Genomic DNA, 18512 nt, shown 5'->3' on the forward strand with positions numbered 1-18512 from the left:
CTTATGCTATACTCGTTTCTGGCAAACTACATTACCTACTTAAAACAGTGTCTTATGTTATTATTCTAAACACATTTGCATTAATAGGAAACCCTCTACTAAGCACACGTTTGGCAGAATATAACCACATTAGCTATTTCAAAAAAAGATTCAGAAAATTTATGTAAATGCTTTCTAAAACTCGATCCTGAGGTACTTTCATAACCCGTGATACAGGAATATGTCATTAATGAAACTTCATTAATCTAAGGTCCTTTCAAAATGTTTGTGAACTAAGGTTCTTGATCAGGATCTAGAATTATCACATACTAATGTCAACATTAATGTATTGATGCTTTCATGTAGTTTCAAACTGGAGAAGAGAAATTACTTATCTAATGTGTGTGTGTGTGTGTGTGTGTGTGTGTGTGTGTGTGTATCACTGCTTTAAAAATATTTTGCCTAAAAACAAAACTTATCTATAGTTTTTAACAGTTGTAAATTATGCAATGTACTATTTTTTAAAAACAACTATGCATTCTCTCATGATATTGGGGTTTACAATAGGTAATAATTTATATGTAATACCAGATAATCTATCCTCAGAGAGAGAAATGTGAACTCAGAACCTGGCTTTCAACCCTATGGCTTGTTTTGCCTTGCTTTTTGGTTTTTGGTTGTTGTGTTTATTTCTCTAGGTATGTTTACATTCAATGATAAAGTCACTTAGGCCAGAATAAACCATATTTTCCTTTATAGCTTTATATTGGGGTAAATCTTACATTTTCATATTTAGGTAAAATTGAGATATATCTACTTAGTATTCATAAAATAAAGCTAAAATAAGCTTATATTCTCCTTTAATTTTCTCGTTATATTATTTGGATACATATACATATGTATATGTAGATACATATACATAATCCTAAAATTATGATTACTTTCCAAAGAAATACAAAGTAAATAAAAACGGATGGCATAGAGTGACATTTTTCATGTACAAAAAGGGATTCAACACCATAGTCAGTGCTATAGAAAGAAATGATAGCTGAGATTTTTAATAAGTATAAAACATTTCTTTCACACATTTGGGAACTATTTAAAGAAAAATATGAGAAATGGAGTTCATAAATGAGACAATATATGAAGTATTTTCCCATTGATACATTTATGAAACAATGTGAAAAATGAAAAGTGATTTAAATTCTAATCCTCAGAAACCCAAGGGGTTTTCACACTGGGTCCAAAAATATACAAGAAATGTCTGGATCATCTCACTTAACAGATAAGCAAGGAAGATCACTGACGTCTAATCAAAAGGACTTAAGAAGTAACAAAAGGAACTTTTACTAGCCAAATTTGGGGCAATTTAAGCATGGTGGTACTTAAGAAGTAATTAATAAAACCAAAAAAAAAAACCACACATTATGTTTAGAGGATGCCAGGAAACCAAAATATTTGGATGACTTGTAAACTAAGGGAAAGAATCAAGTATTTATTTTTCCTCTACAAGAACTGTACCTAAGTGTAACAGATATTTGATGAGAGTTGTTTTACTTTGTAAGTGATTTTCAGCTAACAGATGAAGAAATAATGATAAACCTAAAATATCACCACTTTGTAATGAGATAATGAATCTAATGAAATAATAAAATAATGAATCTCCATAACAACCAACAAAATTTAGTGAGTAGCTGATAGATAACTGTATAACAGATGTGTCAATTTCACAATACTTGAGAGCTCATACTTGAGAGAAACCCAGACATCATGTACTTCCTGATAAAAACAAGTGGAATACACAGGACAGTTGATGACTAATACTGGTCAAAAAAAATGTGAACTTGAATCTTATCCAGATCTATATCTAACTACCTGTTTACAGAAAATACAGATAACAGAAAAATATGTGAAAAAGATGGCAACCAGCAAAATCCATAATGTGGGGATCTATAAAGAACAAAGCAGCCGAGTGTCTTCAATTAATTCATTGCAAGGAGGAAGAGAGGGAACAAGAATTCACAGATTAGAAGATACCTAAGAAATAACAACTAATTGCAATTTGTGGAACACCTTTGCATCTTGATTAGAAGAAACCAGTCATGAAAAAAAATTTATGAAGGAAATATAAAAATTTAAACACTGATTGGATACTTGATTATATAAAGATAGTAACAGTATTTTTTTAGGTGTTATAATAGTAATGTGGATTTGTTAAAACAAAAAGTCCTTGGGCTTCCCTCGTGGCGCAGTGGTTGAGAGTCCGCCTGCCGATGCAGGGGACACGGGTTTGTGCCCCGGTCTGGGAAGATCCCACATGCTGCGGAGCAGCTGCACCCGTGAGCCATGGCCGCTGAGCCTGCGCGTCCGGAGCCTGTGCTCCGCAACGGGAGAGGCCACAACAGTGAGTGGCCCGCGTACCGCAAAAAAAAAAAAAAGTCCTTAACCTTTTACAATGCATGCTCAAATATTTACAGATGGAATAAAATGATGTTGGGGTTTGTTTTAAAAATATTAAGGTTGTAAAAAGAGATTATGTGGATAAATGAAATAAGATTAGCCATTTGGTGATAATTATTAAAAGTGGGTAATATGTACTTAGAGGTTCATTATACAGTTCTTTAATTTTTTAAATGTATGCTTGAAGTTTCCTGTAATAAAAATAACAAAATTATTTAAATATAATGTAATATGATCCCCATTAGGAATGTTTACCCCTAAAATGACAACTTAATAGTGAAAAATAAATTCTAATATGAAATGGTTTACTATCTAATCCTCTACTTAATTGACAGTCTTTTTGATACCAAAAAATGGTTTTGATAATTTAACTATATAATTTGTAATGGTATTTATATATGTCATCTTATTTATTACTCAAAACAGTTAACACATGTAATATTTAAACATGTGCAGATGTTTAGTTTTTGAAAATCTATAAATTTGGTGAAGTGCTACCCAGTTAGTTACTTAGGAACCAGCAAACTTTTCTGTAGAGGAACAGACAGTTATTATTTTAGGTTTTGTGGCAATGCAATTTGTCACAACTACTCAACTCTCCTAATGTAGCAGAAGAGAACCATATATGATACAAAATGAATAGGCACAATCATGTTCCAATAAAACTTGATTTACAAAAATAGGCAGTGGGCTGGATTTGACCCATGCACTGTAATTTGCCAAGCCCTAAAAATTATGACCTCAGACCACTATGAATGTTGACAAAAGAATAGGAAATATATAAGAAGAGAAAGTCCAGAGGTAGATTCCAGTATACATGAAAAGAAAATAAATGGCAAGTGTGGTACTTTAATTCAGTGAGAAAAAAAGATGATGAATTTTATCATTTTAATCCATAATGGTAACATACCTAATATCCATTAAGTAAAAGGATAATACAGAGTGAAGTAAGTCAGAAACAGAAAAAAAAATACTGTATGCTAACACATATATACGGAATCTAAAAAAAAAAAAAAAAAAGATAATTTAGAACCTTAGCCACCCTTGGATATGTCTGATAGATATGAAAAACATTTACAAATGTATGTACATATTGGTTACATATTTAAATACACAGAATAAAGCAATAATATTCTTAGAAAACTTTATATAATCATGTACATCCAATGATTCGGGAAAAGCTCCTAACCAATACAAAAAACTTAGAAGAAATGGAGCTATTTGACCGTATGAAAATTAACAGTATTATGCAGTAAAATATTACATAAACAAATTCTATACTTAGACCAATATTTGCAAATGTAGGTCGCAGGGAAGTACCTTAAAATTAATAGAAAAGATCTTTTTTATGCATTGTTGGATTTGGTTTGCTAATAGTTCGTTGAAATACATGCATCCCTATGTTCATAGCAGCACTATTCACAATAGCCAAGACATGGAAACAATTTAAATGTCTATCAACAGAAGAATGGATAAAGAAGATGTGGGACATATGTACAATGGAATACTACTCAGCCATAAAAAAGAATGAAGTAATGCCATTTTCAGCAATACGCGTGGACCTACAGATTATCTTACTAAGTGAAGTAAATCAGAAAGAGAAAGACAAATAACATATGATATCACTTATATGTGGAATCTAAAATATGACACAAATGAACTTATCTGTGAAAAAGAAACAGACTCAAAGACATAGAGAACAGACTTGTGGTTGCCAAGAAGAAGGGGATGGGGGGGAAGGATGAACTGGGAGTTTGGGATTAGCAGAGGCAAACATATATAGAATGTATAAACAAGGTCCTACTGTATAGCACAGGGAACTATATTCAATTTCCTGTGATAAATCATAATGGAAAAGAATATGAAAAAGAATGTGTATACATATTTATAACTGAATCACTTTGTTATATAGCAGAAATTAACACAACATTGTAAATCAACTATACTTCAATAGAATAAATTTTAAAAAATTAAGAGAAAAGACAATCCAGTAGCAATATAGGAGAGGATATGGGTGGCAGAGAATACCTGTGGCTTCCTAATGTATATTCTTGCCTTCTTCCTTAGTAACAGAAACCTGCCTTTAAACTGGGCACCCAGTCAAAAGCAGAAAGAACTACATTTTGCAAACTACTTCTCTAAATATGTGCAGCAATACCTACCTTTGAGCCAGTGTAATATACGCAAGAAAAATGAATATGTGCATTTAAGAAAGATTTATTTTAAAGTTAAGGAGCAAGCACTTATTCCCCTTCTTCCTCCTTCCGAGTGTCTGGAATTTAATAGCTAAAGTTCCAGCGCATGATAGTGAACCAAGTAGAATGGCATGGCAGAGCACTCAGTAGACCCGGAACCCAGATCACAGCAGAAATCACCAATACTTGCATTTTCTACCCTAGATTTCTTTTATAACAAAGAAAATCACCTGTCTGTATGGTTCATTGCACTATTATTTTCAGTGTTTCATTTAATGCATCTGAATCTAGCTCTAATCAACAATAACAATTCATATAAAAATAAAATGAAGAGCCAATAAGCACATGAAAAGACGCTCAAACTCAAATTAACAATAAAGTATTAGATAACATCCATCAGACAGAAATTTACACAGTTGATAACAACAGCAGATGGCCTGGATATGAGGGCACACTTGCATACTGTCAGAGGACTGTGAATTTTGATAGCCTTTTTAGAAACCAAATGGATAATATTAACAGACTCTTTGACCCAAAAAGCCCTCTCCTGGAAATCTATGCCAATTCAAAAAAAAAAAAAAACCAGAATTTAAGGATAAAGTACATGATCTTTGTTATAGTATTCTGTGGTGGAAAAAAAATCAATGGAAAAAAAGTATTATCAGTAAGTGATATCAATAAGTATATGGATGAATAAATAATACCAAATTTATTATGTGAGGAATTAAAAGAAATAAATTGGAGGTATACTAGTTGACATGGATGGTTTCTACAAGGTATGCTTAAATAATGAATGTGTATCCTATGAACCCAGGGTTATAAAAGCTAACAGTGATAACATATAAGTGTGGCGTTTGGGTATGTTGATAGATATGAAAAACGTTTGTACTGTAGAATACAGAAAAAAATACATGTATAGACTACACAAAGATCATTTAATTATAAATATGTAAATCCACATATGTATATCATATATATGATATATGAGCACAGTGAGACATATGAAATTATAAACATATTGTCACATCTGGGGCAGGGATAGAGTCTGATGTAGATAAAGATAAGTAGAGCTCAGCAAAGAGGAAAACAGGGAAAAAAAGGTATTATCCCATTTGAAAAAGGGTCAATACAATGGCTTATATAATACTATCACTGTTGTGTCTCTGTGCGTGTGTGTGTGTGTGTGTGTGTGTGTGTGTGTGTGTGTGTGTGAAAATGATGTAGGAATAATTGCCAAAATACTAATGGCTATTGCAGAATGACTACCAAAAGTATTTTATGATGCAAAATATGTATTATTTTTATTTAAGGTCATTAACCTCAAAATGCATTAGTTTTATTCCTAAACAATCAAAAAATTACCTTAGTTATCTCAAGAATTTTCACAATCTAGAACAAGATACTTGAGAACTGGCAGCTATGATGACATCAATATTCATGTAACATTAGTATATTTGCAGTCTCCAAGAAAGCAACTGAGGCCACAGATGCTGCTTTGAGTAGTGTGTTATGCTTTTTTGGTTTTGGGTTTTTATTTACTTATTTTGAAATTTTAACCGAATAAATTTTGAGGCTCATTTGCAATTATATTAGTTAATTTATAAGAAAAATTGTTACTTTCTCCTTTTGAAAAATGATACAGCTTAGTACTTTAAAATGCTTCTAGAAACAAACAATTGAACTAGTCAAGCCCCATAATAACTTATCCTTATAAGTAATGGATGATACAGTTGACTGCCCTGCATACATCACTTCAACAATGTACATCTCATATTTAGCCTTCACTCTTTAAGAGCATTTGAATCATGAGCAGACAGAAGCCAGAAACCTAATTACTTGCAATAAGCTTATTTCTCCAGAGATGTATCATATATTCCAGCTAACATAATAAGTATCTTCTTTATTTTCTCTCTTAAAATATTTTTAGAAGAATATTTATTCCCTGATGTGTACATAACGAAGGAACTAATAGGAAAGTGGCATGATCCTTCATACTTCATACTTCATGGTGGCTACTAGATTTTAAAATCAGCGAAGGAAGTGAGTTTGTTAAAAGGAACTTGTCTTAAATATGGACAATGGATAGGACTATTTGCAAACCTAGGAAACAAGCTTACAAATTAATAATAAGTTCCTTTCTTAAAAAGTACAGAGAATAAGATATATCTCTAGCATCTGGTAAAATGTATGACAATATATTTTGGACACAAGGATAAAGAGAATAATATCAAGTATAACAATAAGTCTAGAAAATGGAGGTGAAATTCTCAGTGGAGGCTAGGTCCAGCAATATGGTACCAGATGTAAAGTACTGAGATGAGACAATGGGGGGAGGGGGAATTATATGGCTACAATGGAAGTTGTAAATAATCCCCCAAACTACACTTACAGAGGCTGACATCTAAAAACGGCCTCCCTACATAGAGAATAAAAGAATACTCTTCACTTAAATCCAAAGAAATGCAATCCCATAGTCATTTGGGAAGGTCTATTTTGGCCATGGTTGGCCAACAGACTTCTTTTTTAAATATACTGTCCTTCATGCACTTCTTATGGAGATATGACCTCCTTGAATATAGAATATAGACAGTCGTATTTTCAGGGTAGAAATTTCTGGGTAAATAATGGCACTAACTAGACTGGAATTACGAGCAAACCAGGTACAGATTTTTGAGAACCTCCCCATCCTCATGCTTTGCTTCACGTTGTTACCATGAGCATTAAGTCCTATTAAAAGAAAAATTCCCCCCCAAAAGTCCAACTGAAATATTAAAAGTTAAGTGATATCCCCCAATAATACTTATACAACAGGGATTTTAGAAAACAATTCAGGGCTTCCCTGGTCGTGCAGAGGTTAAGAATCCGCCTGCCAAAGCAGGGGACAACAGGTGCAAGCCCTGGTCTGGGAAGATCCCACATGCCGCGGAGCAACTAAGCCTGTGCACCACAACTACTGAGCCTGTACTCTAGAGCCCACGAGCCACAATTACTGAGCCCACGAGCCACAACTACTGAGCCTGCGCTCTAGAGCCTGTGCTCCACAACAAGAGAAGCCACTGCAATGAGGAGCCTGCGCACCACAACGAAGAGTAGCCCCCGCTCGCCACAACTAGAGAAAGTCCACGCGCAGCAACTAAGACCCATCGCAGCCAAAAATAAATTAATTAATTAAAAAAACAAACAAACAATTTAACTTAAACATAGACTGGCCCCATGACAGATAAGCACCAGCTAGGTGACAATACTTTTCAGGGCTGGGGCAAGGTTCTCCAGGAGGCTGCATATGTTTTAAGTCAAGTGTCCAACATATGGCATTGTTTCTCCCATAACCAGGATTCACAGGTCCAGGAATCACGGGGCAGAAATGGAAGTGGCACCATTTACTATTACCTCTAGGGACCCACTAGAAAACTTTTTGATTCCTGTTCCCAAGACTTAATGCTCTACTGGCCTGGAGATCTTAGTTCCAGAGAGAGCAATGCTTCCACCAGGAGATACAACAATGGTTCCATTGAACTGGAAGTTAAGACTGCTACCTGGCTATTTTTGGCTGCTAACACCTCTGAATCAAGCAAGGAAAGGAGTTACAGTGTTGGCTGGGGTAAATGATCATGAATTCCAAGGTGAAATTGGGGTAGTACTCCACAATGGAGGTAAGAGAGAGTATTTCTGGAATACAGGAAATCCCTTAGCATGTTTCTTAGTATTACCATGACCTGTGATTAAAGTTATTGAGAAGTACAACAACCCATCCAAGGACAACTACTAATGGCCCAGACCCTTCAAGAATGAATCACCTTACTAGGTAATTAACCATGACCATCTCAGGTGCTTGCTGAAGGCAAAAGGAATATAGAATGGATAATAGAAGGAAGTAGTTATAAAAACCTGCTTATGACCATGTGACTAGTTAAGGAGGAGGACTAATTATCATGAGTCTTTCCTCCTTATTTTGTTACGAATGTTTGTGTGTGTATATATACATAACTAAGCAAACAACTTTTTTTCTTTCTTCTATTATCCCCTTATCATGTAACATAAGCTGTACTGACTTTATATCAGTATTTAAGTATCGTTAATTTTACATTATAGTATTCAAGTCACAGGATGTCCAGAGAAGAGTAAACATCATTCAAGGACTTTATATCCTCATCTGGGGGGAGGGATTAGTGTTTTCAGTTGTATGTAGGATAGTTATGTTAGGTGAAATTATAACCTTGTTATTGTTCCTGTTTGGAGATTAAGTATGGTTTAAGGTGATGCATATAGGTGCCAAGTTGACAAGCAGTGGTTGTCACTTGTGATGGTTAATTTCATCTGTCAACTTGACTGGGCTAAGGGATACCAGATAGCTGGTAAAACATTATTTCCATGTATATCTGTAAGGTTGCTTCCAGAAGAAATGAGCATTTGAATTGTTGAACTGCGTAAAGTAGACGGTCCTCCCCAGTGTGAGGAGACATCATCCAGTCCATTTCAAACCCAAATAGAAGGAGGACAAATTCCATCTCTTTGCTTGAACTGAGACACCCATCTTCTACTGCCCTCAGACACTGGTACTCCCAGTTCTTGGCCATTCAGACTCAGATCAGAATTTACACCATCAGCCCCCTCATTCTCAGACTTTTGGACTCAGACTGAATTACACCAGCAGCTTTCCTGTTTTGCCACCTTGCAGTCGACAGATGGTGGGACTTCTTGGCTTCCAAACCATGTAAGCCAATTCCTCTAATAATCTCCTTTTATACATATCTGTATACTTCCTACTTATTCCGACTAATACACAATCGGTCTTTAAAATAAGACTGGCCTAATGACAGATTAAAAATCAGAGTTTCCATGGTTTAATTTACCATGACATCCAGCAGATTGGAAATTGTTTCCAACCATGAACAAGTAAGTACTTTTGAAGACTAGTTTAAGAGCACAAAATCACCTCAGATTTACTTAAACAGAATCTCAACATGACTATCTAAAACATTTGGAGGCTGGCTTCCAGAAAAAATCTCCTAATATGAAAAGGGGTGATAAACCTTACATGTGATTGGATCAGAAAAGTGGAAAAGAAATTACTTTAAGCTTTTCAACCATAGCACTAAGGTAAAAGAGAGCCTCTTCCAGGTCAAGTGACACTAATCTAGCTCTTTAGATCAGATATACTGATTAAAATTTCAACCAGAAACACATTACTTTGGGACCTAACTTGATGCCAAAATGCCTTCTAAAATACCACTTCTCAATGTGAATGTACCTCAGAACCCTGTGCTCTAGGGACCATGTATGTATCATGCAGCCTTGTGGCTAACCATGTCTGATGTCCCATTTTCCCACATCCATGTGAATCATCTATTACCAGACTTTAACAACCACTATGTAGATGGTTGTTAAGTAAGTTTCATTAATAGAATGCATGTCAGACTGATCGGAAGAAGTCACCTCATTTTCCGTGGAGACAGTAAAGATCTTTAAAATGATGTAAATTGTACTTAATTCTAAGCATAAGTAGGGGCTCCATCTAGTTCAAGCAAAAAGGAATTAAATATTAAGGCTGGTCCCTAGGAGAGTCAAATTTGGAAATATTTCACTTTCCATATATACTGAAAGACAAAAAGATATCCAATCCCTTATGACCCTGAAGATGGAGTAATGCCATCATGAACACTTAGGCTAGCAATAAGCATAGGGAAAACACAGAAAGAGGAAGAAAAGTACAGGTTTGTCCCCAGGAGAGTCAAATCTGAAAATGCAGTAGCTCTCCTATATTAGATTATTAAAAAGATGTACATTCTCCTCTGACCCCAGAGAATGGAACAGTATCAATCATCTACATTTAAGTAGGCAAAAGGGAGATACAATCTCCATTCAGGTATCCTCCCTTTCTCCTACTTCAGAGAGAAGACTTGGAATTGATCAGAGGAGAAAGCACTTCAGTATGAAAGACACTCCACATTGATACACTGAGTTTTAATTCAGGTAAGAATTAAGTATTCTGAAAAGTCAAAGAGGGGCTTAGATATTGTTTGCAGTGTCTGTTGTAAGGTATAGGATATGCACCACCAATTTTAATTAAGAAACCAAAATACATGAAGGTCAAAGTTCTCCAAAGAAAAACTCTACACTATCAGAATGTGAAAAAAACCTTTAAATAGTCATAATAATGCTGTTAAAATGCTGACATCTACTATACCACATGGCAGCATCATCTTTGGAAAAGGAAGTGTGCTGATTTCCAAAGACTTTTACCATGAAATGATCACCAAATCTGGGGCATTTACTCTGGGAAACATGCACAGTATTCTAGACAAGTATTTATAAATAGTCATTCTCCCAAAGGAAAGATGACAAAACTGCTGTGTGTTGCTGCCCTTTTAAAAAAGAAAACACTTTAGCTGGAAAAGAGCACTGTCTTACTGTCACTGCTCTGAAGGCCACTCAGTTTAATGGAAGAAATGTACTGAAAAAGAAAACTGGTCCAATAGATTGTAATAATTAATGCAATTTTTACAAGCAGACAACAAGTTTTTCTTTCATGGGCCTGGAGAATTATTTGATTGTTCAGGAGTAAAAGCAAAAAAATCCATTGCTAGTTTGTAGAAAAGTTTTCTTCTAAGAAGGAGCCATTTTGAGGCAACTATTAATTATATTAAATTTCTCATCACAATAAAATCAGATGGTGTATAAATCAGAACTCATCATCAAATATCACTACCTATCATCCATATTAAATAGATTGGAAGAAATAATTCAAGTAATTAAAATAATTAAATTGTTTAATTGCTAACTAATTATACAACTATATTTCATTTGTAGATAAATGCTGACATCATCATCAGCCTTTGGTGGCTACACTACAGTCTTAAAATATTCCTGATTTTTAAACCTGAATTTTCATTTCTTTCTTCTTTAAGTCTTACCAGGAGATCTAAAAGGATCTTCCAATAATTAAATCAGACATTGGAATTTGACAAAAGTACAAGACTATCATGGTTTGAAAAGGTAGCTGGCTTACTTAGAGTCTATAAAAATATACTTTGAACTATTTCAGCTTGGGAGAAGTGAGCTGTTTCATCAAGTTCTTCCTTCCTCTCAGTTGAGAGATAGGAAATATATATATTTAAGTACCATTGTCTATTCACTGGCCTCCAGGGAGCACTGTGCAAATTAATGTGATTATGCTTATAAAACACACTGAGCCATGAATAGAAGCTGGTCTATTTATAATCAGAATTCTAGTCAGTATATATGTGTTGTGCCAATTTTTTATGCGATTTAATTTAAGTGTGGACTATATAAGAGATGCCTGATTTACTGTTTAATCATTCTCTTGCCAACACTCCTCCCTCCCCTCTATCTTCATCCTTGTCAGTCACTTCACCACTTTGCCACCTTCACTACTACTGGATGCCTCTAATCTCTGATCTTCTGCTATCATTCTCAGGTATGCTATCAGAGTGAGCTATGTATGCTCGGAACTCCTACTTTGTAACTACCATTTCAGTCAACTCAGTCTCTTTTGTGACCTTTCAAATCAACTGAGTCCTTTTCACCACCAAACTTTTACATTTTCCGTCTCCACCTTTTTTTGCTTTAGTAGAAACTTGGCATTTCCTAAACCTGAACAGCCATCTTGCCCAAATGCTCATTATGAAAAGGCCATATTGTCTCTCCTGGCTCCTTATGGGAAAGAAGATGGTAAGGGTGTGCTTCCTGATAGCCAGGTCACTTCTCATTTAAAATACTGGCAATAGAATGGAAATGACATAGACTCCCTGTGTCACCTTGAGCAAGTTACTTAACTTCTTTGAGCTGTGGTATCTTCATTTGTAAAATAGACAAAACCTCAGTTTTTTCCTAGGCTTCACTGACTTATGTTTACAAGGATGGAGTCATGTTAATAATAATTACCAAGATTTTATCTAGATTCTCCCTCGCCTGCACATGTAGCATCTTTATCCATCTACCAGATCAGCACACAATCTTAAGAATAAGTCTTATATCTACTTGTGTGCAAGTCTGTTCTCCTTGACATTGCCACTGTTCTACTAGGTTCCACTTCAATTAACTGCTTGGCCAGGTATCCCTAACTTTAAGGTGGAGTGCTTGTTAAAATTCAGTTTCTGAATCAGCAGACCTGGGGTGGGGATTGAGGTTCTGCTTTTCTGAATGTTCCCAGATGATGCTGAAGCTGCTGGTCCATGGGCCAAGCTGAGAGGTCAGACTTTCAGATTAGTGTGCTAAGCTCAACTTTTCCCTCTTATGTCTACGATGCTATCACCTGAGCCTTCTCAATAATGGATCGTTTTGGTGGTCTGTGTCCAAAGAGTTGAGGGACTTTAATCTCCTCATCATATTGCTCATTTTTCTGAGTATTACACTGTTTACTGCAACAGGCTTTCTCTCGGCCAAAAGGAAACACATGGATCTATGCAGCTGATCTGGGGACAGGTCAAGGATTTACCTATCAAATCAGAACCTCCCATTTGATAAATAATGGCTTTTGATGAACCTATGTTGACCTGGAATCTTCTTTGTTTCAGGAGACATTCTCGCCCAAGAGAATCCTTAATCCTCCTTATAAATTATCTTCCGTAAGTTCTGCCCATAAGGTCACCATATCTTTGTGGACTGGGCTTTAGTAGTAGGAAATACTTTAAATAGAAGATTAGAGGCCCTGTGTTATAATAATTACTTCCAAGAGTTGTTAAGTGGATGAAAAAATATGTACACCATGTAGTTCACAGTGTATGTTCAGTTAGTGTTACCTATTCCTATTGTCCATCAATGTCTAGCACTTGAAGTGATAAGTATCCAAAAAACACTTCCCTTAGCAGAGTCATAGTTCTACAGTAGTAGCTAGCTGATTAGCAAATCCTAAATTTAAAAATGTGTTTATTCATGTATCCAGCAGATAGACGTTGAGTACCAAATATGTTATCAGGGGTATACCAGGGGGAAAATGAGATAAAAACTGCTGCCCTTGTGGAGTTAACATTCTGGAGGGGGGATTACAATCAAACATTCATTTTACCTTTTTGCTTTGCCTTACCTATGAGCAAAGTTCCTGTCTATAGTAAGCCCTTGGGGTGTACACCTAAGGCCTTATCAGCAAAATCACTGCCATCATTTCACCACTACAAAGAACAGGAGAGGTCGATCATCTTATATTCTAATCCCAACCGTCTACTAAGAGATTTGTTTTCCCAGATAAGTAATTTACCTTCTTGATTATGAGCCTCCTCATTTAAAAATTATGAGCATTGGACTGTATTAGCTCTAAATTCCTTCCCAACCCTATTAATCTATGATATTATTATTATACTACTCTTCAAACCCTCAACTCTTGGATCCATTTTTTTCTCCCTCCTTGACAAATTCAAGAGCCAGCTTATGTGCTTCTCTTCCATCCCACATTTGCAAATATCTATACTAACTTTAATAATCACATTGTGGAGCTTCACAGCATCGTGGTTTGAAAACCCTTCTCTCCTTCAGGCCATTTATGATAATATTCACTCCACATCAGTCATCTACACCTTGCACAACCATGGTAACTTGACATCTCATACTGTATTCCTATCCCAAGGTTTCACACATATTTTCACTCCCATACCTCACAAAGTTACACATTTACCCCTTTGCATTCATTCATCAGAAACTTCAAACTAAAGTTCCTTCTAATTCACTCAACTCACCGGCTCTTTTCTAGCTACCTGTGTTTCCCCTAAAATGGATGGTCAGCCATGCAATCCTTACTCCTGTCCACAATTAGGTTCTGTAATACTATCAACAATAGTCACCATTCCCTTTCTACACACATTCATCTACTTCTCCATTCCCTGGGCTGCAAAGCATAGATGGAGGAAGCATCAACACCATGCATCTATTCCACCAGAAATTTATGTGTCTAGTAGCAAACAGAATCTTAATGTTGCTTTAAAAGTTCTTTAGTAATGCCTTACTGATTACTTTTTTCCTGATCTGTTAATACTCTCCTTCTTTTTCTATATCTTGACAGATATTCTTCCTATTTTCCTAATGTGAAGAGGCCACTGATACACTTTCCCCCTTCAGTTTTTTTCATCCTTAAAACAGACAAAAATGGTTCTTTTTCTCTTTACATGGTTTACTCCCAACTTTAATGTTCTTATTTTATTTCTTTCAGTGCTCTCTGTAATATTCCTCCTTGCCATTGCACTGTTGACTATATCTGCATATGAAGTGCAAGTCATTTCCTGATTAGTATCTGGTATTGACGCAATAACCCTGTTCTCTGTAAGGCTCTCTTCCATGCAATATTAATGTCACAAAAGATAGGTGAGGAAATGCATTCATGAAGTATGTGGAGTTTTACACCGACTATGACCAAAGGCAGTTGGAAATAAAACAGCGCTCCGGTACCCTAGAAGTTCCCTAATCTCATATGTCCTATTAACTCTTTTAAAGACGAACCAACTTTTTCCTGAAATAACGGTACCTTCATGAACTACAGATTCTCTTCCCCCAAACTCCCCCCTCATATTATTTTGACATGTTGCTGCTCTGTAGCTAGAGTTTGTCTCATTTTCATGTGGATTTTTAAAAGTGGTGTCCTTATCTTGATGAGGGGCAGTTACTAAGGCAAGTCAAAAAGAAGCATGAGCAGGTTACCTTTAGCAAGACTCTTGCTCTACTTGTATCATACAACTGAGTTCCAGCTCCTCACTGCTCTGTGGTCTTCATACCAGCAGCATTTCATCACCTGGAAGTTTGTTTGAAAAGCAGAATTTTAGGTCCAACCCCAGAGACTTACTAGGGTAGCCTTACCACCCCAGAATCTTCATTTTATCAAAATATCTCAAGTGATTGCTGTGTACATTAATGTTTGAGATGATTCATTTCTCCTTAGCTCTCTGGTGGTAAAAATGAAAAAAGAAAAATTTGCAAGTCTGTCGTCTACGTTTTTCTGTTTTGTCTTTTCTCGAACTCTCAACTTATACTCTAATAACTTTATCAGTTTTATCCAGTGTTATTTCTACAAACTAACTTTGATTGCTTCTCCATTTTTGATACAATAGATGCTTCTGACCAGTACTGCATACTCAATTCCTTGAACAGTTTTAACCAGCAAACATTATACCACGCATTCACACACTGATCCTATATAGATGATTGCTGCCAATATATTGTATTGCCAATTATCTCCTAATTTATAAACTGTAGACAGTGAAATCATATAATTTAGGAATTGGAAGGGATGTGGAGATCATAAGTCTAACTCCCCTTATGATGTCTGGCACAAAGTATGCCCTTAATAAATATTTGCTGAATAAAATTTTAAAAAGATATAAAGAGAAAACTGATTTCACAAAGAATAAATGATTATCTCTCAATAACAGAACAAAGACTAGAATCCAGCCTCTGAAATCCTCCCCAGGTCTTTTTGCCTTTAATTTTCTAGTTCAGTCTTCATTCTCTTCCATGTCCCTATAGCATTAGATCCCAACATTGGCTGCAAAAGAGAACCACCTGGGGAGCTTCAAACATACTGATTCTTGAATCTCAAACCTACAGACTCTGATTTGGTCTGAGGTATACAGCCTGCAGAGTGGAGTTTCTAAGATTCCCCAGGTAATACTAATAGGCAAGCAAGGTACAGAAATATCACTCTGCAAATTTTTAAAAATGATAAATCTGATGAAGTTCCTAGGTGAACCGAAAGCTGCTTGCTCTAGCAACATACTTCAATAAGAAGATTCTATAGCATTTGACAATGTTAACTACCTAGTTCAAAGAAAGTGTTTCAGAATGTAAACTATCCAGGTTCTCCTATACCCTTCCTTCCCTTAATTTTTCATAGGTTACTCTTGCGTTACACAATTTTTTTTTGAAGTATAGTTAATTTACAATGTTGTGTTATTCTCAAGTATACAGCAAATTGATTCCGTTATATATATGTATATATATATTTTTTCAGATTATTTTCCATTATAGGTTATTATGAGATATTGAGTATAGTTCCCTGTGCTACACAGTACGTCCTTACTGTTTATCTATTTTATATATAGTAGCTTGTATATGTGAATCCCAAACTCCTAATTAATCTCCGCCCCCCGCCCCCAGCTTTCCCCTTTGGTAACCATAAGTTTGTTTCTATGTCTGTGAGTCTATTTCTGTTTTGTAAATAACTTCGTTTATATCATTTTTTTTTAGATTCCACAGATAAATGATATCATATGATATTTATCTTTCTCTGTCTGACTTATTTCACTTAATATGATAATCTCTAGGTCCACCCATGGTGCTGCAAAAGGCATTATTTCACTTTTTATAGATGAGTAATATTCAATTATACACACACACACACACACACACACACACACACACACCCCGTATCTTCTTTATACACTCATCTGTCAATGGACATTTAGGTTGCTTCCACAACTTGGCTATTGTAAATAGTGCTGCTGTGAACATTGGGGTGCATGTATCTTTTCGAATTAGAGTTTTCTCTGGATATATACCCAGGGGTGGGATTGCAAGATCACATGGTAACTCTATTTTTATTTTTTAAGGAACCTCCATAGTGTTCTCCATAGTGGCAATTTACATTCCCACCAACAGTGCAGGCGGGTTCCTTTTCTTCCACACCCTCTCCAGCATTTATTATTGTAGACTTTTAAATGATGGCCATCCTGACTGGTGTGAAGTGATACCTCATTGTAGTTTTGATTTGCTTCTCTAATAATTAGTCATACTGGGGCTTCCCTGGTGGCGCAGTGGTTGGGAGTCCGCCTGCCGATGCAGGGGACACGGGTTTGTGCCCCGGTCGGAGGATCCCACATACCGCGGAGCGGCTGGGCCCGTGAGCCATGGCCACTGAGCCTGCGCATCCGGAGCCTGTGCTCCGCAACGGGAGAGGCCACAGCAGTGAGAGGCCTGCGTACCGCAAAAAAAATAATAATAATAATTAGTCATACTGAACATCTTTTCATGTACTTATTGACCACCTGTATGTCTTCTTTGGAGATATGTCTATTTAGGTCTTCTTCCCATTTTTTGATTGGATTGTTGATTTTTGTTTGTTTGTTTGTTTTTTTAATTAAGCTGTATGAGCTGTTTGTATACAGTAAGTCCCCTACATACGAAACTTCAAGTTGTGAACTTTCAAAGATGTGAACATGCGTTCGCACATCCAATCACGTAAAGCGTGAGTGAAATTGCAGCCTCTCCCTCCTCCAGTTAGTAACTCTTCTTGCTTGTTCACTCAATGCCAGCTCCCGTATGCCAGCTGTTGCACTGTACTACAGTATCTTTCTAGGTACTGTAAGATTAAAAATGTTTTCTTTATTTTTGTGTGTTTGTTTTTTATGTATTATTTGTGTGAAAAGTATTATAAACTTATTACAGTACAGTACTACATAGCCAATTGTGTTAGTTGGGAACCCAAGCTAACTTTGTTGGACTTATGAAAAAACTGGACTTACGAATGTGCTCTCAGAACAGAACTCATTCATATATAGGGGACTTACTATATTTTGAAAATTAATCTCTTGTCAGTAACATCATTTGCAAATATTTTCTCCCAGTCCGTAGGTTGTCTTTTCATTTTGTTTATGGTTTCCTTTGCTGTGAAAAAGCTTTTAAATTTAATTAGGCCCCATTTGTTTATTTTTGCTTTTATTTCCATTACTCTAGGAGATGGACCCAAAAAGATATTGCTGCGATTTATGTCATAGAGTGTTCTTCCCATGTTTCCTTTAGGAGTTTATAGTATCCATTCTTCTATTTAGGTCTTTAATCCATTTGGAGGTGTTTTTTTGTATACAGTGGTAGAGAATGTTCTAATTTCATTCTTTTACATGTAGCTGTCCAGTTTTCCCAGGACCACTTATTGAAGAG

The 18512-nt window shown here is 35.8% G+C and overlaps 1 protein-coding gene across 4 annotated transcripts in view; it reads right to left on the reverse strand.

Annotated features, from left to right (window-relative positions):
• Positions 1 to 18512, reverse strand: part of LRFN5 (leucine rich repeat and fibronectin type III domain containing 5) — a 257343-nt gene that overhangs the window by 166376 nt on the left and 72455 nt on the right. For 2 of the 4 annotated variants that reach the window (XM_067737129.1, XM_067737131.1), the window contains exon 2: positions 15282 to 15372. The exons of the other annotated variants lie outside the window; for them this stretch is intronic. The gene's annotated coding sequence lies outside the window, so the exon portion shown is untranslated. The remainder of the gene's footprint in view (positions 1 to 15281; positions 15373 to 18512) is intronic. 4 annotated transcript variants of the gene reach the window in all.

This window comes from Pseudorca crassidens, chromosome 1 (genome assembly GCF_039906515.1).
Source record: "Pseudorca crassidens isolate mPseCra1 chromosome 1, mPseCra1.hap1, whole genome shotgun sequence".
NCBI lineage: Eukaryota > Metazoa > Chordata > Mammalia > Artiodactyla > Delphinidae > Pseudorca > Pseudorca crassidens.